The sequence below is a fragment of the Vombatus ursinus genome, unplaced genomic scaffold (assembly GCF_900497805.2).
Source record: "Vombatus ursinus unplaced genomic scaffold, bare-nosed wombat genome assembly UNPS02014810.1, whole genome shotgun sequence".
In the NCBI taxonomy this organism is placed as follows: Eukaryota; Metazoa; Chordata; class Mammalia; order Diprotodontia; family Vombatidae; genus Vombatus; species Vombatus ursinus.
Genome location: NW_020954588.1, coordinates 33,581,309 through 33,606,140, shown reverse-complemented (window position 1 = coordinate 33,606,140; position 24,832 = coordinate 33,581,309).

Here is a 24,832-nt window from a genome sequence, read left to right as displayed (position 1 = left end):
AAAAAGGGAATAAGCATTTATTAAGCACCTACTTTTCACCAGGAACTCTGTTAAGCACTTTATACATACATTTTTATTTGATATACACAACAATTTATGAGGTAGGTGCTATTATTATCTCCATTTCACATTTGAGGGAACTGAGAAAGTCAGTGGTTAAGTAACTTGCCCAGGGTCACAAAGCTAAGAAATGTCTCCGGCTAGATTTGACCTCAGGGTCTCCTCCCTCCAGACTCCATGCTATATGAATGGTGCTACCCAGAAATCATATTAAAACATCTACTTAGATGGGAAATTGTCCAATATTTGTGCTATGGCATTTCTCTGAGATGTAGCATGAATAAAGGACAAGCAAACTGAATCTGGAAATCAATAAACCTAGATCTCGTGTCCAGTCTGGTCATTGCTGGCAGGGTAACTTTGGATAAGTCACTTAACTTGCTTAACAATCACCATTTAATAGGTGAGAAGACTGCTGGATCACAGCTTTCTCATCTATTAAATAAGGTGTTCCATTTGGGCTATAAAATTGTATGATTCTGGAATAAATGTCCTGGAATTAAGCTCATCAGGAAAATAAAAATTAAAAAAATACTCACAGATTTTGAGGATTGTGTATTTTTTTAATGTTCCTATGATAACATAGTTCCTATGAGACAGTGTCATATTCATGGAAATTCAGAAAACTGTAAGGAATCTCTTACCATTCATTGTTTAGAGTATTTTTCACATTTTCATTTTCCTCCTTCCTAGTCCTGAATTTCTGCTATTTATTGAGGATGGTTTTGGGAAACAATTACATTGATAGTAGCACCTGAATATTATTTAAGGAAGTTCTTAAGGAATCAGCTTTCAGTAGAAAAAAAAAGAAAGAGCTGTTTTTGTATTTTGCTTTTGCTTAAGTGTGTTTGCTAGTCAGCACTTGCAGACACATCTGGCCACTTATACCAGAAAAATCTGGCTTCTTGTCGAGGTAATTCAATTGGGTCCTCATCTCAGCAAGTGTAAAAATGCAGGTGTTGTTTTAAATTTGGACTAGGGCATTTATTCATTGTGGAACCTTTGCATAGCTAAACACCTCAAAATTCCTAAGGGTCTGCTTACAGTGAGGTCCCAATTGTAACCAAACAGCTTTTAAGCTGTGTAGACACAATGTTTCAAAGAAAGATTCCATCAGTATAGGAGTGGAATTCATGTTTTAATGAAGGCTGTGCCTATATATCTGATACCAGAGCAACCCACCTATTTTATTCATCTAATCAGTGAGGTAGGTTTTTCCCAAAGGAGTAATTGATAATAACTTAGTAGAGACAAATGTTCTGAACACAGAGCCGAGTAGAAGATTTTCAAGGGTGGATCCCATTTAAACTTTGAGCTCAATGATGACTTGGTATCACTTTGCTTCCTAGTGTGTAGACACATAACTAGGCATTTAAAAAATATTGTTGCCCAGGCATTGCTACCTTAGCCTATTTTCACATCACACCTTTTATTGCTTCATCATCCCATTCATGGAAGCTATATCTCTCATCCAACTCATTAAGTATTATCTGAATGAGTATCATAACCAAAACTAGCTGTACCATGTACCATGACTTCTCTAGTAGAGTCACTAATACTAGCTTCTGAGGTTCAACCTTCTTGATGAACTGGCACATTGTATATGGGGCACATGGCACTAATATTTGACTCTATTATGAAAAATAATTAATAATTTGAACTGTCACACACCATCCCCCCAAGGAATTGGAAACCTCAAGATGCTGTGGGATCCCATTCTCATTTGAAGTCTTCAAGGCAAGGCTGGCTATGACCTACATGAGCATTTTATGTCCAGGTATTGGACCAGATGAACACTGAGGCCCCTCCTAACTCTGAAGCTATATGATTTTGTAAAATAATTTGAAAATAGCTTGTAAGGGTGAGCATGTTGTATAAGCTTTGGTAATATGCTACAATAAATAAATAAAATGATGCCAGAGAAATGGCTCATTTCTATACAGAAATACACAATTGGTAGATTCATTTATCCTTCCTCTGTGCATGATATCCTTGAGGAAAAATGATATGTATGTTTAATTGTTGGTGAGGTCTCTGTAATCACACTAAAGTGACTAAATCTAAAGTCACGAGATGGCCCTGTTTAAACCCCATTACTGACACTATTTGCATAATTCTACAAACAAGCCATTAAACTCTCTGAGCTTCAATTTCTTCATATATAAAATGGCAATTTAAAGAGTTGTAATATTTATCCCCTGGGTTTGTTCTGAGGTACTAAGATAAGATACAAAAAGTGTTCTCGAATATTACCCTGTGTCTTCAAGCACATGGGGAAGTCTAGACAATTTCGTTCTTTTTTTTTTTTAGGTAATTGGGGTTAAGTGCTTGCCCAGAGTCACACAGTTAGTAAGTGTCAAATGTTTGATCTGAGACCGGATTTGAACTCAGGTCCTCCTGACTTCAGGGCTAGTGCTCTATCCAATGTGCCATCTAGCCACCCCCGACAATTTTGTTCTTCATAATTGAAAGTGTCTTCCACATTCAAGAAGCTGATGCAAATTGTCTTATGCCCCTAAAATATTGTTTAATATTCATGAAAATCAATATTTACTTACAAAATCTCAACCTCCAGTAGCAAACTGACCCAGAGAATATATTGTCCAAACCTACAACTTCTTCTGGATATATTTGTTTCAGACTTGAAAAAAAAGAGTAAAACAAGAAAAGAATGGCTTAATCCACTGAAATGTATTTGTGAGTGCCTTCTCATCTTCCATTCCTAGTGGTGACACAATTAGAATGTCATGATCTTCTCTAAGGGTTGAGATCCTGTTTCTGAACAGGGTTTAGAAGAGAAGATAATAAAAGATATGTGTATGTATATACATATACATACACATATGTTGAATCTTTCATTAGAATATCCGTTTCTTGGAGGCAGGAAATGTTTTTGCCTTTCTCTTGTGTTACCAGACCTTAGCAGTCTTTGGCACACACTTAAATGATTGTTGATTGATGCTTTGATTCACTGGTGCATATAGCTTTATCTTCTGTCTGGATATTTTATTTCTCTCTCTCCCTCTCAAAAGATAATATTCTTATTTTCTTACTAACTCTGCTCTATTTATAATAAATGTGTTTTAATTCTATTGCCCAATCAATTATTTAGATAAATAAGATCATAGTGTACCATTCAATTACACTTCTAGCCTAGTGCAGGTCCAAGGAACAACACTGAGGTAAAGAACCAACCTGTACTAGGACTATGCATTTAGGAGATAAAAGAAAGTAGAAAAGGATTCATGTGTACAAAAATATTTATAGCAGCTTTTTTTGTAGTACAAAAACAGTGATGTGCAAAAGGTAAGGTCATGATAAATAATTAGAGAGTATAAGAAAAAATTACTGTATACAAATGGTATTGAATATTATTATTATGCTGTAAGAAATGACAAAAAAGACTCATGGTTTTAGAAAAAAACTGGGAAGATTTGTATGAACTGATTCAGAATGAAATGATCAAAACCTGGAACATGATTTGTACAACAGCAAAGTTGCAGATAAAAACAACTTTAAAAAGTCAATAACCCTGATCAGTTCAATGATAAACCATAACTACATACTGAAAATGATGCATACTAGCCAACTCCTGACAAAAAAATTATAGACGCAGAAAGTTAATATGGGGAATGAGTTGTATATATTGGAACATAGCCAAAGAGAGAACTTTTTTTTTGCTTGACTATACTTTTGTTTTATTTACTGATTTTTTTTTTTTTGCAATGGGGGGGTACAAGTAGAAAGAAAAAGAGGAGATAATGATAGGGCTTTATTTCCCCACACTGTTAATAGAGAAAAGAGATATAAAAGAAGGAAAACCAGAAGAAACCATAGACAAGTAGGACAGTGCTGAAGATTACAAGTTATTTTATTTTATTTTATTTTTTTTGGCAAGGCAATTGGGCTTAAGTGACTTGCCCAGGGTCACACAGCTAGTAAGTGTCAAGGGTCTGCGACCAGATTTGAACTTAGGTCCTTTTGACTCAATGGCTGGAGCTCTATCCACTGCACTACCTAGCTGCCCCTACAAGTTAAATTCTTATAAAAGGAAAGTAAGTTTTACATAATGACATTTCCCACTGTCCTGGACAATCCTCTCCCCTGGTTCTAAAATGTATATGAACATTCTCATTTTAGTTGATATTTAATTTCAGGATACAAATAAAACTAAAAGAAGCATCCTAGTCAGCTATGTCGAATATTACTAAAATAAAATTTAATTTCATAAGGAACCAATGAAGAATCTGCATTTAATCAGTAAAACTATATGAGTGCAAGAAGTAATACAATGATGTGTTGTAGCTTAGAAGCATGGTAAATGCCTTTCTCAGATGGGATAAGGGAAAAGATCAACTCAAAGCATTTTACAGTCATATGAAGGTCAAACTTTTTTTGGAATAAAGACATGAAAACCACCTGATTCCTAATGCTGTACAAGTGCAAGGTCAGAACAGCTTAGTACAGTTTAAAATTTTCTCCTGAAATAATTATGAAGTGGTTACTAGAATCTAATTTGCTAAGAAAAAAGAACATTAAAAACTGACATAGGGAACATGAATTTTAATATTAAAGTTCACTGTAATGCACAAAGATTAAACATCAGGAATATTAAAATGAATAATTTCCTAAGTCAAGCAACCCTCTTTTACCCTACATAACGAAAGCATTTACAATTTCCATATATGCATAGATTACACATTGCTGCACAAGTATTTTTGTTGGAAATTCTCTCTACCAAGAAAATCTCAATAATGCCTCTATTTAGGAGTAAATAACTAGACACTTGTCTGAAGAACACGGACATTAATTAAATTGCTCATAGCCACATTGTTATCTATTTTTTCTGTATGTGTGTTTGTATGTGAATGCATGAATCCCATACAATGAAAGAGAGAGAGAGACGGACAGAGAGAGAGAGACAGAGAGAGAGAGAGAGAGAGAGAGAGAGAGAGAGAGAGAGAGAGAGGGAAATACTCTATATGCATATGTGTAGAGACATGCATGCATATGTTTACATATATAGTTTTCATATATATATATACATATGTAATTTTGTACTTGTATATCCAGCACTTAGCATATAGCCTGAAGCATAGTAAACACTGACAAAATGTTGGGAGTTTTTTTTTTTTTTACTTCTTTTTTCCCCTTTTTTTCTTCTTTCTTTTCTACATATACTGGTTTCCTATATACATAACCCCATACTCAGATCTTCACTGGGATCATACAGCAAAAACAAAATAATATTAAACAATAACATTAAAAAATGCAATAGGCAGAGTAAAGAGGGTGACACTATAGTAATTTTCACTGAGATGGGAAGGTAGTATGGTCCTAAGAAGATTACTTAAAATTCAAATAAAAAGATAGATTCCATCTAAAATGCCCTAAATGAATTGGCCAGGTAGAGTGGGATCAGAAATAATGAAAATATCAATTTGAGTTCCTGGCTACTTCACAAAAGCTTTAAATGGCAGAGTCACTAAAATTAATCAAATTTAAATAAATACATAATATTAATCATCTTTGCTATTAGCAATATCATCTGAAAACTATGATTATTAGAATGTGCTGTATTTTTGGTATCCTCTTTTTTAGTGTGTTGTATGAGTCAACAGATTAAGGGGACCTCTACAACACTATTTAAGAGTTCTAAGGGAACTCAGAGGGCATTAATAGAATATAACTGCCATCTCCTCTACAGGATCCTCAATAAGTGATTATCTAGCTTCACCTTGAACATCTGTATGGAGGAGAAACTCAAGTTTTCCTGAAGCAGCCCCATTCAATTTTGGTAGAATTCTGAAAATAAGAAAATTTTCCCTTACCTTGCCTACCCAGCTTGTTCTCTTCCAAATTTGTGTCCTATTTATGTCTTTGGGGATCAAGAAGTAAAACTCTATAATTCCTTCACCTTTTCTCAGAAGAGAGTTATTATGTTTAACCCTCCCCCAAAATCTCATTTAAATGACTATTAATTATGATTAATGTAATGAGAGGAGTGTTTTGAGGTTGATTGAGAGCTAGAGAATCAGAATACAGAAGATGTGGCTTCAGGTCCTATTTCTTATCCATATTAGGTGTCTGGCCCTAGACAAATCACTTGTGTGTGTGTGTGTGTGTGTGTGTGTGTGTGTGTGTGTGTTCACGTGCATGCACCAAACAACTTTCTAAGTTTACGTCATAACACAAATATTGATCTGCTTTGGTAGAGGAAATTTCCCTCTAATGAGTTCATTATTTCAATGATACTACAGATCTAATCCATATCTAATTGAAAGTAATATAAGAAACAAATCAGATACTTTCAAATCATTTGTCTTCATTGTGTTGAAAAGCCACAGAGAACCAATCATTGCAACATAAACTTGATTTGTGAAACAATGAGTCTGCTTTCATGAAGATTATGAAATGATATCTACATCCAGTGTTATAAATATTATTATACAAAGTCTGAAGCAACCAGTAAAATATATTAGAGTGTTCCTACCACTTCACAAGGACAGCTAGGTGGACAGTGGATAGAGCACCAGGACTGGAATCAGGATGACCTTAGTTCAAATCCAGCCTCAGACACTTACTAGTTGTGTTATCCTGGACAGGTCATTCCAGCATGAAGGTTTATATTGGATTAATGAAAAACTATTGTGTAAAACCATACTAATATAAAAAGTCAATGAGGAATTATCATAAGCAACACCATCTATTTTGTGTTTAACAATAGTTAATGTACACATGTGGTTTTCCCCTAACAGAATATCAGCTCCTTGAAGGCAATTTTTTTGTCTCTGTATTCTCAGCACTTAGCACACAGTAGACATGAAATACTTGTTCATTTCAATTAGATTCTATCAGTAGGGAGTGTCCGTACCAATGAAATCATGAATCCATCAAAATCTCAACTCATAACAAAATAAGACTTTATAGCAAATATAGATAGATATCAATAACAGCACATATGTCATTACCATTCAGGGAAGTTTTATTTTTAAGAATACTTTAATATCCTAGATCCATCCATTTGATAGTGAAATAATCAACTGTCCTGTTTATAGAGACATTCCTTTATTTAGAAACAACTGACTAGGATAGCAAATGGATTTGAAACCATATTAATATGAAGTTAAAGAAAGTGAATAGGATTCTATAGAGAACAGAGTGCTTGAGGAAGATATGATTATTATCTTGAAACACTGGAAAATGGTCATCTTATAGGATAATTCAATATTTTTTCCTACCTAATCCTAGAGGTTGATTGTTGGAAGATTTAGAGCAATCAACTTTGAATTAATAAAAATTAACTAACTAGCAATGACAGCAAGAATGAAAATTGTGTTGGTTTCTTGACAAAGCAGTGGAAGCTACATTATTGTTCAGCTAGCATACTGTTGTTCACTTATTAGTGAACTTGTGGGAAATTTATGTATAAGTCGGGGTTGGTTGTTTTTTCAGGTCTCCTGTAACTTTGAGGTCTTATTATTCTAAAAAATGTTGGTATGAACTGTTATAGAAACATATTCTAGCCAACAACAGCATGGTGCAGTGGAAAAAGCAATGAACTGGGAGTCACCAGGGTGTGAGTTCAAATTCTGGTTCTTTCTTACTGGAAAGAAATCAAGACAAACTTTTACTTGTTATATTTGTCGGAAGTGTCTCACCTCTTCATTTGTAGTGTCACATTCCAAGCAGAATCTCCAGAAAACCAATGGCATTATTTTTTTTCTATAAACACAGGTTGGGATGAGAAAATTTCACTAGCATTAGGCAATTAACCACAGTTAATGGGATGTAAGATGAAAAGCAAATCCAGTACTTCTAGGTCTAGACATTTCTGACAAACCACAGAAAACCAGGATAACATCATTTGTTGGAGACAATCAATTTCACAGCCAATCTAATGTAATTGTTTCAGTGGACAAAGGAGGGTTCATTTATATATTTGACGAAGTAGAATATGGAAGTCGAGTCAATAAGAAAAAGTTGGAAAAAAATTAAATGGGAAAAAATAAGAGAAGTCAAGGAAAGAATTATGAGAAACAAGAATTAATCCCACAAGTCTTAGGGATAATAGGGGAAAGAATCACTCTGACCCCTTCTAACTTTCCAATGATCTATCACTACACTTATGTTAGTATCCCCATAGTGAATATATAAGTGTGTTGAGCATGAAATCAAGATCGACCAGTCTGAATTCTCTCTATAGTATATGCTACTTAATGCATCCCTGGGCAAGTCAACTGATTTAACTACACCTCTAGGAATCTCAAATCTTCACTCTCCCTCACCCCCACTCCTAGGACAATCATTTGTCAGTCCTCACCAGTTCTACCTGCACTATTTCACATTGAACCCCTTTATTCATTGGCACAACCAACATGGTAATTCAGGTCCTCATTACCTCTCTCCTGATACATTTTCTCCTGCTTTATCTCCTTGACTGACATCTCTTCTTTGCCCAAAACATTCTCTACATGTCTGTGCAAGTGCTTCAATTCGTGGTAGTAAATTTATGCAGAAATTATTGTGACATAAAAAGGCATCAATTCAACTTCTTAAAAATAAATATGTAAAATACTACAGGTGAGGACCACCAAACAAATAAAAAAATCAACATTTCAGTTAAACTTACTACTTAGCATTGGATTGTCCATTTTTTCCCTTTTCTTCTTATTGCAATGTTTAAAATAAAATTGCTACTAAATACAGTCAATTCCCCTTTATAGATGGGATAAAAAAATAAGACATGTAATTAGTGTAGAAAACTCTCAAACAAAGAAACTCTACAATTTCAGGCTTTCACTTTCTCTTCAATTTATCAACTTAGAGAGCTGTTTAGAACACTGAGAAGTGAGTGAATTACTGAGGATCACACAGAAAGTTTGTTAGAGATGTGACTTCAACTTAGGTCTTCCTACAGACAATCCTGGCTCTCTCTCTCTCTCTCTATCTCCTACACCAATGCTGCTGCCATCTAGGCTTGCATTCTCTGAAAATATTATTTTAATAAAATAGTTTTTTAAATAAAATTGTGTCTTTAACTAAAATCTTCATGAAAAATGTGGTTATCTACTTGTCAGCTAGGTTGTAGACCAGTGCTTCTTAAACTAGGGTTCATGAACTTGACCTTTTAATATTTTGAAAACAGTATTTCAATCTAATAAGTTTTAATCATTATAATTCATTCATTTAAAAGCATTTTATTGAGAAGGTGCACCTAGGTTTCACCAGACTGATAAAATGCATGATATATAAAAGGTCAAAACTCCCTATCATAGAGGGGATTCTTGTTCAAGTTGTTTGTATAAAATAGCAACTGTTTGTACAAAATCATATCTTAAATTTGAGATATGGTGATTTTGTGAAATCAATCAAACCATCATTAAGAACCTAAGAAGATGGGCACTTTTCTAGGTATTGATGATGGTAAGGTCATGGAAATCAGAATTGGTATGTCTGTAAATTAGAGATGTACTTGGAGGAAGAGTAAAAAATTGCAATAGACAATGAGTGTATAGAATAGCAGGGGACAACACCTTATGAGCATGCGAGTGTTCTTCATGGTCTACAAGTATTGGGACAGAACTGTAATCTATGATTCCATGATCTTAAGCACAAATCATATTCTCCATCCAAATGGCTAAACATTATCCAATGTTTGCTTGTCAAATAACTAAACCAACAGAAACCTTTATCACCATTTCCATATTTTCCCAACAGAGTGTGAGAGTATATAAGAAACTTGATCCTAAGATGCAGTTATTCTGACATCTTTTTTGTTAGTGGATTCTATCAGTTGTTAGCTCAGGCTTTTGCACATCTTTGATCAAATATCAAAGGAAAGCAAAGCTCACAGACCTGTTTAAAAAAGCTACAACACCCAACATTGTCGTATATCAAATTGGCACAACTTTTTAATCAGGGCAGTGATATGTTAAGTGTTGTTTGTTCTTCATTTCTCCCTGTTATTGCCCACTATCATGGCCCCACAAAATGTCCTTGAAAATAACTGTTAATCATAATTCACAGTTTCCTTGATTACTTTGCCATCTGAATATTTGGCATATTGCATGCTAGTTCTTTCCTTTATTTCTGTTCTACTTAAGTAGTTCACTGATTGTACAAAGTATTATTATAAAACATTCAACAACTCTTATTTTCTGGGTGGAAGGGAATGAAAGACATTCAGTGGTATATAGTTTACTAAGATCCCAAGCTGTAAATAGACTCATCTTGCATAGTGTTGACATCATGGTCATAGATTAGAAAGGATGATAGCATCCAGTTAAACCATTTTATTTTACAGGTGAAGAAACTAAGGTGCATAAAGGTTAAGTACCTTGCTCAGGATCATATAGACAGTAAGTGCTTCAAGTGGGATTGGAATCCATCCATATCTTCTTGACTCCAAGTTCAATAGTCTATTCACCTACTGCCTCAATGTTTAATAGAGGGAAATCTTGGCTGGGAAGGGGAAAAGAGAAAAGCTAAGTCTAACATAAACATCTTTATTTCTGTTAAAGCTAGCAATCTAGTGGTGGAGAAAAATGGGGAGTGAGAAAGGGTGGAGACAAATCAATCTGCATGGGCAACATGGTATGTAAACAGTTGCCCAGCAGAAGTGATTGAAATTGGGCTACAAAGGAGTGGTCAGGATTTTTCCTAACTACTGCTTTTTGTGAGTTCTCCCTCATGGATGAGGTAGAATGATTACTATTATAACATTATGATGGTTTTTGTGTGTGGTAAGAAAGCTTGAGAGAGAAAGCAGGAATTCTCTGGATCATTGTTCTACTGTCAACAGCTCTCCCATGTCAAAGGAGAGTCACGTGACTTTGAGTCCATATATATATAAAGTCAGTTTTATGCAGTATGTGTTTAATGAGTGAGAGGCCACAGATGTAAGTGTTCTAACCTTGATCCAGCTGGAGACCAGCTAGGAGGGACTTAGGATGATCACGCTGACCCTGACCGAGCCATCTTAAGAGTTTCTGAGCAAATTGAGATCCTATGATCTACTCAAGAAGAAGCCAATATCCCCAGAATTTTGAGCAGCTCTGAGATTGATGTTTGTGATTATATGTCAGGTTCCACAAGAATCTTCAAACTGAGAGGAACTCTGAACATTTTGGTGCATAATTCTCCTTGAATATTTGCAAAAATGCAATAATTGCTAACCTTCTGATTAAAAATATACATTTGATTATTCATTGTTTTGTCTACACTAGATATCCAGAGATTGTTTCCTCTTTCATTACACATATTTTTAAATATGATAAGACTTTTGTAATAGATAATAGACTTTTGTAAAACAATAAAGAAAATTAGTAGGTCTCAAATGTCAGGATCTATAATACGATAAGAGGCACTCGTAGCAATACAATAAACATTTAATAAATGTCTATTATATGCTAAGAGCTAGGGGTACAAATAAGAAAAGAGACAGTAACTATATTCAAATGAGCTTATAATCTGACAGTGAAGACAACACACAAAGGGAAATTTAAAAGGTGGTGGTGACAGGAATATGATATTTGATGCAGGGGAATGATGAAGGTGAAGTGGAACCTAAAGTATGCAGCTGAGGAGAAAGGAAGAATTTGCTGGGTTTCTGAGCCCTCTTCGTATGGACACTTTGGAACAAATGTATTGCTCCAACCAGCAGCCCTCTAGTAAGGAGCAGAAGCTACTAATGAGTCTAATGGGGCAACTCCACTATTTGGTATACTCACTTTTCAGAAAGGAAAAGGTCTTCAAATGGTTGGTATAGATCACTCCCTAACTCACCGAGGGGTTTGAGGCCTGTTAGCTACCCTCAACTCATTTAGTCCATCAGCCCGGATGGTTTTACTCAGGTGTGGCTGCTGCACATGCTTCTTGCAGTCACAAGGGAGAGTTTGGTGAAAGGTGGACACCAAAGGTGGTTAAGCAGCAAGCTCTCACACCAGAGGTGCTACTAAACTCCAGCACCTAGTCTAATAATAAATATTATTGTTCCTTGCCTTAGTATATTATTTAATTTTTAAAGCCTTAAAAGAAATGATGTAATTCAAAGGAAAAGCTTTGAAATTCTTGGAAAGACTCTACAAATTTCACTGATAGAGTAGAATAACTATTCAAAACTTGTAGTGGTGGTTCAACCTTCCAAAAAGATAATCATCATTCTTTCGATCTTATAATTTGATTTTAGGATTTTCATGACAGGGAAAGAAAGCGCCATTTTTTTTTTCCTCTTGATAGATTAAGGTAGAGATGTTCCTAAGAATTTTGCACTTAGGGCAAATATCACAAACTTTTCTCAGGTCAAGAGTCATGAAGCAAAGCCTTATTTGGGGTGAGATACTACCCTGTAGTGGAAAAAAAAGTTAACCCAAGGACTCCATGTAGGGACAGAAATGTGCCTAGAGAAGCTAGCATATGGAGAAAGACAATTGAGGTGTTGGGAGAGGATGTCAGTGTTGCCCTATATTAACTAATTATTTTTGCTGTCTTCACTGTAATCATTTCCCTCTCTATATTTAAATAGGGCTAAAAGTGCCATCAATAACTTCCTAATTGACTGACCTCTAAGTCTGTGTGCTATGGGAAAAACAAAACAAAACAAAACAAAACAACAAGTCCCCTGTTCTCATTATGGCTCTAGTTTAAGGAACTAAAATGTTGACTTCACATGCTTCTCTCTCTTCCTAGTTACCCCTGTCCTAATGAACCTGCCTTCTAGCAGAAGGTAATGTCCTTTGAAATAACAAATGGTGTGCTCACTATCAGCATTGATTAAAACTTCAGTAGGGCCCATTTGCTACAGAAGTATAAATCCTGGTCGAAAAAAATTAGCACTATATTAAATGTACTATCATCATCATTACCAGTGAAATTTTAGCTTATTTTAACCTTTCTTGTACCATTTTTATTAACCAGGTGTCATACCCTCAGGATAATTATATTTCAGTAATGGATGAAATTATTTGAAATGATACTCATGTATAATAAAATAGGTTTTGAAAGGAATGTCTATGCACCATCAGGTTGCTATTATGTCTTCCATTTATTCAAGATTTTTGTAAACAGCCCAAATTTAATTTTAAAATCTAGATTCTCTCTAAAAATTAGTATCTATTTTCTCTTTCCCATAAAGAAAGTTCTCTTGTTTGTTGTTGTTGAGTCTTTTTTTTTATCGGAGTAGGACTTATCGCCAAATGTCTTAACTTATCACCTTGAACTTGTTTCTGAAATTAAGAGGAGTTTTGAGATATCAAATCACTTTATACAAATGTGAGCAAAGGATGACTATCAAAATTTGCACCTATAATGACTAGATGAGAAAAGAATTTTGTGGGCAAGGCTTTTGTAGCTATATAATAGACCTGCAAAATTATAGTCAAAATGTGAGCCTTTCATTTTCTCCCATGTCTAAAATAACATCAATTTGTTCCTTATTTTTGATACCATATTTTTGGTAAAATAGGAAATTGGGCTTTTACCAGGAACCAAGATGGTGGAGTAAGCAGTAAACCACTGCAATTCTCCCATACTCACTTCCAAGCAACCATAAAATAGAGCCCCAAAACAAATCTTGGAACAGTAGAACCAGCAAAATAGAGGGGGTGAAATAATCTCCAAGAAACTTGGAGAATAGACAACAAAGGCACATTTCACTCAAGTGAAGGAGGAACACAGGACAGGAAGCATCCTGGCAAGCCAGCAACAAGACCCACCTCAACAAGCCAGCAGGGAAGCCTGAGTCCCAGGGTGTTGGAGCAGGCAAACACCAATATCTTGACCTCCCACATGCCTTAGTATAATCAGGGTAATTGGTAGACTTCAGTTTTGAGCATCACCATGTGTTTTAGTGTAGCCCTGGGCAAACAGGTAGACGCCAACCATATGGGGGCCTAAGCAAAGCTGATGGGAAAACACCAGCCAGCACCAGCCTGCCATGCTTAAACATAGCCTTGGGCAAACAGGCAGCTTCCAGAGGTCTCACCCTAAGTGCTTCAGTGTAGCTGCTGGGAAATGCAGAAACATCCCACTGGGCCTCAGCACACACCAGACACCACCACTAGGACCTCAGCTCAGCACCACATAAGCTGACATCCCTATCACTTCCATCAGCACCAGCCATCCACACTCCCTGCCCTCAGTGTATCACCAGGCATGAGAGTCCATTGTGGGGAAAATAAAACTGATGAACTCTTCATACCACTGGCATAATTTTGTCTCTTGGAAAAGTGATCACCAAGCTCCCAGGCAATAAGATCAAAGAGAAAATGCTATAAATATTTAGAAATAGATACTTCAGTCAGTATAACAAAATTCCCTTCAGGATCTTTGAAAAATTAAAGAATTAATTTTATTTTTTATCAAAAAAGTAAGAGAAATTTACTTGCATCAAATATCCAACCATCCAAAGGTAAACATAATCCTCTTGGGAAAAGGATCATGGTGGTGTGTCTTTTAGTTCAACTGATGTATTCCTGGACAATCATTTAATAAAATCAGAGGGATGTAGTACTTTTGAAAAGTAAATGGAGTCAACAAAAAAGGATTCTTAGGAAACAAGTTTCACTAGACTGAGAGGAGAGGTGATGATCCAAACTATACTTTCTGAAATGGGAAGAAAAAACTATCATTCTTTTGATACCCTACCTTCTCTAAAGATAATCAAGAGAAAAAAAAGGGACAAACTCTAGATTTTGGCACTAAAAATATAGAAAGAAGAAAAATGAAAGGTTGAAACTTAGAATCTTTTGAAATTGGGGACCTATAAGTGAAGGATGATGAGGAAGATTCAAGGAAAAGGGACTCTCATGAACTTCATTTGTATTAACTTAGAAACAAGCAATGGGCCCAATAACTGTGGCTGTTTGAATACATCATTAAATAGGAATGTAATGGAACATTATTTTATCCCAAAGAACAAATAAATATGAAGAATCTCAAGAAATAGGGAAATGATACAACACTTTGTGAGCTTGAGTGACTAGTAGAATAGTAGTATTCTTAATTGTAATTGAAAAGTTGAAAAAAAGATAGTTTTGAGGGCAAATAAAGTGAATTCTGTTTTGTTCGTGACATCTATCATACATAAATCTGAAATATTCTAAATGAGTCAGTGATGTGGAGTTGGAATTTAGAAGAGAAAATAGGGTTGAATAGAACAATCTGTGAATCATCTGCATAGAGATGAACATTGAACTCTTGGGAAATGATAAGGTCCCCAAATGAGTTAGTTTCTAGGGAAAAGAAAAATCAACTCAGGGCATTCAGTCAGGCATTTATTAAACTTACTATACGTCAGGCGTGATGTTAAATGTTCAGGATACACATAAATTCTCTCTCCAACACCCACCCTCCCATATAAATAAAATAGACTTTGCCTTCAATGAATGTACATTATAATGAGGGAGATAATATGTAAATGACTACATACATATTTTACAATAGAGAGTAGATGAAAGTAATATTTAGTGGGAAAGCATTAGCCACTGGGGATAGGAGACAAAGAGGGTGTGTCTATTACAGAAAGTGGCATTGAACTGAGTCTTAAAGGAAGCTAGGGAAACTAAATCTCACTATGTGACCACAATTACAGATAGTGACTTGGAAGAAGTTCTAACAAATGAGACTAAGGAGGAGTAGTCAGCTAGGTAGAAGACAAGGAGGAAAGAGTGTCACAAAGCAGAGAGGAGAGTCATTTAGAAAAGATGATGAAAAAATATCAAAGCTAAAGAGAAATCAAAAAGGGTGAATATTTAGGGGGAAAGACCATCAGATTTCACAATAAAGAGATCATTGCTAACTGGGTAGAGAGTAATTAAAATTGAAAGACAGAGTCAGAAACACAACTGTATGGGGTTTAGAAGAATGTGAGATGAAAATAAGTGGAGGCACTTAGATGTTATTCTCCAGATGATATTCTACTCAAGGGTTATCTAAGATGGTGAGAAAAGATATTTGAGGATAGCTAGTATCTGAAATGAGCAAGCTGCTAATCCTGAGATAACTGCCACCTCCCAAGGTCACTTGGGACTGCATGTAAAACTTAGGCTAATTTTGAAAGGCTGCCCATCACAGATTCCCCACATCACCCTATATGGCTGCATCTCAGGCCTCTATGAGTGCTAAAGCAGAATTGCCCAAAAAAGCAATACTTAATACAAATTAGACTGATTCTAACATATCCTTTGGCAAATTATCCACCTCAAATTTTCAAGATCATTTTGTAATGTGAGACCTACTGATAAATGATTTTTAAACCTTTCTACCTGTTAGGAAGAATAATTCAGCCTTAAACTGAATTGCTGATAAAGATGTGCCCTATGACTAGCATTGAGTCAAAGATGTAATGCATCACATGTTAGAAGAGGACCAATTTCCATATTCAATGGAAACAATGGATTTTATGTTGCCTACACTTGCATCCATATGGGCTTATTTTAATCTATCCTTCAATAAACCCTAATGGAATATAAGTGACTTTCAACTTTTTAGTGAGGCTATATTTGCTACCTAGCTATCTGTTTTAGTGAGAATTAACTACTTATGTTGGAGAATGGAAAAAAAATCTTGATCACTTCTCCTACCTTTAGAATTACTCACATAAACCTATTAGAGATGACATAGCTATTCACTCATTATCTATTATACTTGTCAAAAAATCAACTAAATTGACAACACAACACACACACGCATGATTAAATAATAAAAAGAAGGCAAATATTTGTTGCAAAACAAAGATAAATGTAAGGGGTGGAGCCAAGATGGCAGAGTGAAAGCAGTGACTTGCTTGAGCTCTCCCCCAAACCCCTCCAAATACCTATAAAAAATGACTCTAAACAAATTCTAAAGCAGCAGAACCTACAAAAAGACAGAGTGAAGCAAATTTCCAGCCCAAGACAACCTGGATGGTTGATCAGAAAGGTATATCGCACCAGGAGGGGAGAAGAGTGCAGTTTGGCATGGGCACACAGGCCGTAGCAAACCTGGAGCAGACCTCAGAGTACTGAATCAGGGGCAACTGTGGCAGTTTCCAGACCTCTCAACCCACGAACACCAAAGACAACTGAGAAAGTCAGTAGGAAAAGTCTGTTTCTGCAGTGACAGAGAAGCTAGGTCTCAGCCCCAGTTCCTGAATGCGGCCCAGGGTGGCGGCTGCCTCCTGAGCTTCTGGCCCACAGACTGAGGGGGAATTGAGTGTCTGATCAGAGGGGGGGTCTCTTTGCCAGTGCTGAGGCAGGAATCTCTTGCTTTGCCCGTGCTTGGATCTGGGTCACAGTTCTGAGGGGCAATCCAGGGATAAGGAGAAGCAGTGCTGGCCTGGTAGAGCTTGTAGTGGTGGTGGAGAGGAAATCCTCCTCACAATTCCAAGACAGAAAAGAGGACTTGTGGTCACTCATAGACCAGAGCACAGGCCAGGAAAGGAGTAAACACTCCACCCCTTATCATACCATCTTGGAAGAAATGAAAATTTACAGGTCCCTAAAAGTATCTCTGAAAACAGCTGTACAAACCCCCAAAGCTTGGGATGGTACATTCTCCACATTGGAAGCAGACTTCTACCGTAATAAAGAGTTTATAACTCAAGTAATTGGCTGGGATCATGAGCAAAACTCGCAAGAAGTATAAGACCATAGAATCTTTTTTTGGTAACAAAGAAGATCAAAATATACAACCAGAAGATGACAACAAAGTCAAAGCTCCTACATCCAAAGCCTCCAAGAAAAATATGAATCAGTCCCAAGCCTTGGAAGAACTCAAAAAGAATTTTGAGAAGCAAGTAAGAGAAGTAGAGGAAAAACTGGGCAGAAAAATGAGAGTGATGCAAGAAAATCATGAAAAACAAGTCAACAGCTTGCTAAAGGAGACCCCAAAAAAATACTGAAGAAAATAACACCTTAAAAAATAGTCTAACCCAAACGGCAAAAGAGGTCCAAAAAGCCAATGAGGAGAGGAATGACCTAAAAAGCAAAATTGGTTAAATGGAAAAGGAAGTCCAAAAGATTACTGAAGAAAATACTTCCTTCAAGATTAGAATAGAGTAATTGGAAGCAAGTGACTCTGTGAGAAATCAAGACACCGTAAAACAAGTCCAAAAGCATGAAAAATTAGAAAACAATGTGAAATATCTCATTGGAAAAACAACTAACCTGGAAAATAGATCCAGGAGAGAGAATTTAAAAATTATTGGACTATCTGAAAGCCATGATGAAAAAAAGAGCCTACACATCATCTTTCAAGGAATTATCAAGGAAAACTGTGCTGATATTTTGGAAACAGAGGGTAAAATAGAAATGGAAAAAATCCACTGATCACCTCCTGAAAGAGATCCCCAAAGGAAAACTCCTAGGAATATTGTCACCAAACTCCAGAGTTGCCAGGTCAAGGAGAAACTATTGCAAGCACCCAGAAAGAAACAATTCAAGTATTGTGAAAACACAATCAGGATAACAAAAGATTTAGCAGCTTCTACATTAAGGGACTGCAGGTCATGAAATATAATATCCTGGAGGGTGAAGGAGATAGGATTACAACCAAGAATCACCTACCCAGCAAAAATGAGTATAATCCTTCAGGGGAAAAATTGGTCATTCAGTGAAATAGAGGACTTTCAAGCATTCTTGATGAAAAGACCAGAGCTGAATAGAAAATTTGACTTTCAAATACAAGACTCAAGTGGAACATGAAGAGGTAAACAGGAAAGAGAAATCATAAGAGACTTATTAAGGTTGAATTGTTTGCATTCCTGCATGGAAAGATGATATTTGTAACTCATGAGACCTTTGTCAGTATTAGGGTAGTTGGAGGGAAAGAATTGTACGTATGCATACATAGATAGATAGAGAGCACAGGGTGAGTTGAAGATGAAGGGGTCATATCTGGAGAATAAAATTAAGGGGTGAAAGAGGATTAAACTGGGAGAAGGAGAAAGGGGAATGTAGAATGGGGTAATTCATTTCACAAAAAACAGAAAAGAAAAGTGGAGGGGAAATAGGGGAAGCGACAGGGAATGAGTGAATCTTATTCTTATAGGATTTGACTTAAGGAGGGAAAAACATACACACTCAGTTGGGTATAGAAATACATCTTACCCTACAGGAAAATAGGATGGGAAGGGGATAAGACATTAGGGGAATGATAGAGAGGAGGGCAGATTGGCAAATGGGATAATCAGAAGCAAACACTTCTGAGGAGGGACAGAGTTAATAGAAAGAACAGAATAAATGGGGGGTGGGACAGGATTAAGGGAAATAGAGTTAGTTTTTCACAATATGACTACTATGGAAGTGTTTTGCATAACTACACATGTATAACCTATATTGAGTTGCTTGCCTTTTTAATGAGGGTGGCTGGGGAGGGAGGAAGGGAGAAAATTTGGAACCCAAAGTTTTAAAAACACATGTTTAAAAATAAACCTTGTCTTTGGCTAAAAACAAAAACAAAAACAAAAAACAAAGACAAATGGAATTTGCCCTATTCACACATTTTGTTTTCTTTGTCCTTCTAAATAAGATTAGGAAGAGTTATCTCCACCCACTGATGAGTAACATGACCCTATGACAGCAATTGAGGACCCCTACCCATTTGTAAATTCTACCTTCATTAACCCGACTTCTTCCATTTGAAGGGGAAAAGGACTCCCACTTCCCAGCACTTTATGGCAATTAATAACTCTGTCATCAATAAATCTTCTCTAATCTTTTGATGACATTTTTGTCAAGAAAGATGAGGGAAAATCCTCCATGGTACTTTTCCTCATTCTTTATACTCTCTAAAACTATTATTATTATTATTATTATTATCATCATCATTATTATTTTACAATCTACACTATTTATTAGGGGGTTAATTAAAATGAATAATTTATGTTACAGGCCATTTATCTTCCTCAGTGAATCAAATGGGAGAATAATGGCAAAAACAATGAATAAAACAAAATAAAGAACAAAAGCTGAAGATGACAAATAGGCAACGTAATTTTCTTTTACATATCCCAATCTGATTCTATCTCAGAGTATGTGGCTACAAACAGGGCCTAATATCAGCAAAGACAAGAAATATCATCAACCAGCTGATTAGAGGTATGGTAATTTTAGAGAGAAAGGCAATTTTTGGAGAGAGTGTGCCTGGTCTAGTTGAGTTGCAAGGGTTTCTTGCTCATTTGTGTTTGGGACAGTTCTTTTCAGCATACCTAATCTAATCTGGGAATAGCAATGTTCAATTTTTGATGGGCAGTTATTGACAATATGAGACCATTCCATGGAACCATAATTTTACTTGTTCTTCCTCTCTACAGGTTACCCTCTGTTCTTTATATAATGGTACTTCTAGCTTTCTTAGTTTTATTTTATTTTACCTAATTTTCTCTTCTAGCTTCAGATGAAAATAATGAAGCCCCCCTCCTTCTTTAGATATGGAGTTGGCCTGAGTTATGACATAATTAGTATAAAGACTTTTTAAGAAAAATCAACAGTTCAGATCAACACCTAATCTGCAATTTATAGTCTTTGAGATTTACCTAGGTCACTAAGAGGTTTTAAAGTGACTTTCACAAGGTCACTAGTTAGTATTTCAGAACTTGTACTTGAAACTAGGCCTTCCTGGCTCCAGTGGATAATTCTTGGTCCACTGTGCCATGATACTTTTGGCAGTGATGAGAATATCTGTCATCTATATAACACATTATATTTGCAAAATATTTAACTCAATTTAACTTTAATCATATCTCATTTGATTCTCAAAAAAAAAAAAAAATATAGGGAGGTAGTTGTTATTCATCACCGGAATTCTATGGATAAGGGCACTGAGACCCAAATAGGTGATATGTCTTAATCAGGGAAACAGCTCTCAGGATTCAAACCCAGAGTTTCCTGAATGCCAATTTAATTCTTGGTCTGTTGCACCAGGTACTGCTCTGAAAACAATGAGACAAGAAGTGAAACTTTACTGGAAGGCTGGAATAGAAACTCTCCCAAACAGAAATTCATTTTCAATGTTTAATGTCCTCAATTAGCACTTGATTTGGGCCTTAGAGATAAAAAAAGCAGTGTATGTTCTTGTGTTCAATTTCCTTTCACATTCTTTTTATGGATTTACCAAGGTTATAACATGCATGTCTTTAAATATCTATAAAAGTAGGAAGTAAATGAATATCTAGAGGGCAAGATTTGACAACTAATTATTAAGCCTAGTCCCATATATTTGTCTCTCTTTGCTGTGATATCTCCACATTGTTTAACAAAAGAATAATTTCTTCAGTAAACTAGGAAATCTGCTACCATTAAAAAAAGTTGTGAAATATTTTATTTGGGTAAAAGGTTCCCAAACATAAAATCTAGGGATTTATGTACATTGGGGGGAATTAATGTCTGCTCATTCATGAAACTCAGTCTTTCTTTCTTAAAAATAGTTTAAGATACTTAAGCTACTGTCCAATTCATATTAGGTTGACAGATTATAAATCAACTCATGGAATCTGTCTTATAATCTAAGTCATTGAAAGGACTCTATTCTAGGAGGGTCACAGAAAATGTGATTCAAGCAATTGTCTTTTGAGTTTTATAAGAAAAGAGAGGCAGGGTTTCTGATAGATTGATAGGAGGTTAAGTAGATAGAGCCAGGGTCCAGAGTCAGGAAGACATAAGTTCAATTCTGGCCTCAGACATTTATTAGCTGTGTGACCCTGAGCAAGTCACTAAACCCTGTTTGCCTCAGTTTTCTGATTTCTGAAGTGAGCTGGAGAAGGAAATGGCAAACTACTCCAGTATCTTGGCCAAGAAAACCCCAAATGGAATAACGAAGAGTGTCGGATATGACTGAAATGACTAAACAACAAACAAGAAAAATACATAATAAAACTACCCTCAGTAATATTGTGAAAATGTTGCTAGCAAGTAGGGAGTTAAACTTAGCATAAATAAAAGAATCATTTTTTTTAACCTATCGAACAAGTCATGGTCTTGGCCATATGTGTTGCATCTTACTTTAAGACACTGACTTGAGGGAACTTTCTTCTAGACTAAGTTTTCTAACAGCCCTATTTCCTGTAGTTTTGTAACATCAAATGAGCTGCAGATGACTGACAGAGAGCAGCAGAATACATTATCTAAGATCCATCAAGGCTGCTGTAGCTTTTATCTATCCAGCACTCTTCTGTAATATCAGGCAAATAATTCAACAGCAGAGTTATAAAACTTCAATTTTCATTGAAATGTGATGAATGGTTTCCTATGGTGGCAGCAAAGCTCTTTGGGGAATTTTGGGTTCTTCTGAAAGATTGTAAATGACAAGACTAGTCCAACCTGCCTGTATAATGTGGTTCTGAGCCCATTTCACATTGAGCTGACTCCAATTTTTCCCCCTTACATTAGGCCTAAAATTGTCTCTTTGAGTATCATGTCCATTATTATAATATATAAGTCCAAGGGAGTTGGCTGAATTACCAAAAAATTAAATGACTTTCCTGAGGTCACACAACTAGTAAGTTTCAGAGATAGAATCTGAACCCATGTTCTCATGATCCTAAGCCTATCAATCTACCATAAACCCTGACTCTCTTTTTCTTATAAAACTCAAAAGACAATTGCTTGAATTACATTTTCCATGACCCTCTTAGAATAGAGTCCTTTCAGTGCCTCAGATTATAAGACAGATGCCATGAGTTGATTTATAATCTGTCAACCTAATATGAATTGGATAGTAGCTTAAATATCTAAAACTTTTTTAATATATATTTGCCCTGCTAAATCAATTTTGGTTAATCAGACTCTCTACTAATCTGTACTCAATTCATTTTTAATCTTCTTAGTTCCTTTTTGTATCAATTTATACATTAATCCCTCCTCCCTTTATCATAGAATCCTTATAATCCAAAGTAAATTGAGTGGCTGGATACGTCAAGACCTCAGGATTTTTTGCAATTCACAGGACTCTAGTTTTTACTCTCATTTCACTCATTTGTTTCGTTGTTACTACAGACCATTAAAATGACTGTATCTGCATAATCAGAATTTCTGTATTGTTGCATGGTCCCATTCTTTTAACTAGAAAAAGGGTATTTATGTAGTGTTTTAGTTAGGGGAGTTTGAAACACTTTGCAGATCTCAATTAAGCTTCACAATATCTCCATAAATTAGATGATGGATTAATCAATTGGGGCACCTTATTAAAGGTGTGAGAGGATGCCATTTTATTAGTAATAGAGCTTTGGAGAATGGTAATTAAGGCCAATTAGCAGCTTTTTGAATGGCATGGTATTAAAATAACTAATAAAGCTTGCTCTGTCCTTGAAAAAACAATGATTTTTCATGTGATAAATTTTTATCTGATTGAAGAAGTTCTTTAACAGAACTTGCCACTGAAAGCATTTAGAGAGAATGGGCAACATGGGGTTGTAACATGCAGTTTCAGTGATGGAAAGTCTGTCTTTCTATGTTCACTTCTGGGAGTAGCATTTTAGAAATAACATTGAAAAGGAAGAGTGTGTCCTCAGGATATTGCTGGGACTGTAAACCATGTCTTGAGAAGATTTATTAAATTAATTAAAGCTTTTAATACTTGAGAGGGACATAATTTCAAAGTTCAAAATTCCATTTTAACTCAATCCCTCCCTGGAAGTGAATCCCCCATACAGATGCCTGACTTTCCAAGCAGACATTGAACAATTAATGTCTACTCTCTGAGGAAGGCCATACTGCTATGTATCAATCTACCATATCAATACACCATAATCAAGAACACATCTCTCCATTTTTAAGCAAAAATAACATGAGATTTCCTTACAGCTCCATTAGGAAGATTGATCAGAGAACACATGAACAACTGAGTACTTCCAATCTACCTGATGAAATTTTAGGATGTAAGAAGCAGATAACAGTGAAAGAGAGGTGCATAGAAAATCCTCTTTCAGAGTTGTAGTGACTGTTTTTTTCATGATATAAGTGACACACAAAGTAAAGCAAGTGATGCAAGGATGTACCCTTTTCAGAATACATTTGCCCTATTTGCATATGATTGGAAAAAAAGATCGACTGGATGAATATATTACCCTTAGTCCTGAATTGGTTTAGTGACATTTAAAAGAAGAGAAAAGGAGCTGTGGAGTCGGTGGAAAAGAGAGACAATTATATAGTTTCAATAAACTTATAACTCTTGAGTTGACTAAATTGTACTTTTGACTCCCCGAGTATGTATATGGACCACTGAATTCACTGATCCTCAGGGGATTTCCTCATGTGGCTACAGAGCAGGGGATGAGTCAGAATTCTAAGTAAACTCTCAAAGGAAATGTACACTATTAGACCAGGATTAACCTCCCTCCTATCCTGTCATGGAGGTCCATCAAGTTTCTCTGAACTAGCTGCTTTGGAATCTGCCTTATGTAACAGTAGTAGCCAAATGTTAATAAAGCAAAAATCTAAATGCGTGTTATCTTATCCAAGGAATTTATGATTTAAGAGGATGTTTATAAAAGCAGTGATATAGTCGGGTTACCTTCTAATTTCTGGTTGTGACCATTGTTTTTAGAGTAATAAAAAAGTACTCTAAATTATACTATGTACCCTAGAAAGTGGAAATGATTTTGTTTTAATTTGTTTTAATTATGTCCAACAAACTATTTAGTTATTAAAACAAGTAAATTAAAATTAAAAAAAAAGAAGAAAAGAGAGACAATTATTGAGAAGGAACTCAACAATTGCTCATTCTCTCTTCACCTTTTCCTGTTGGGCTTGGAAAAATGCAGCAAGGTTAGAGAAGTGATGATTCCTTCCTCCCT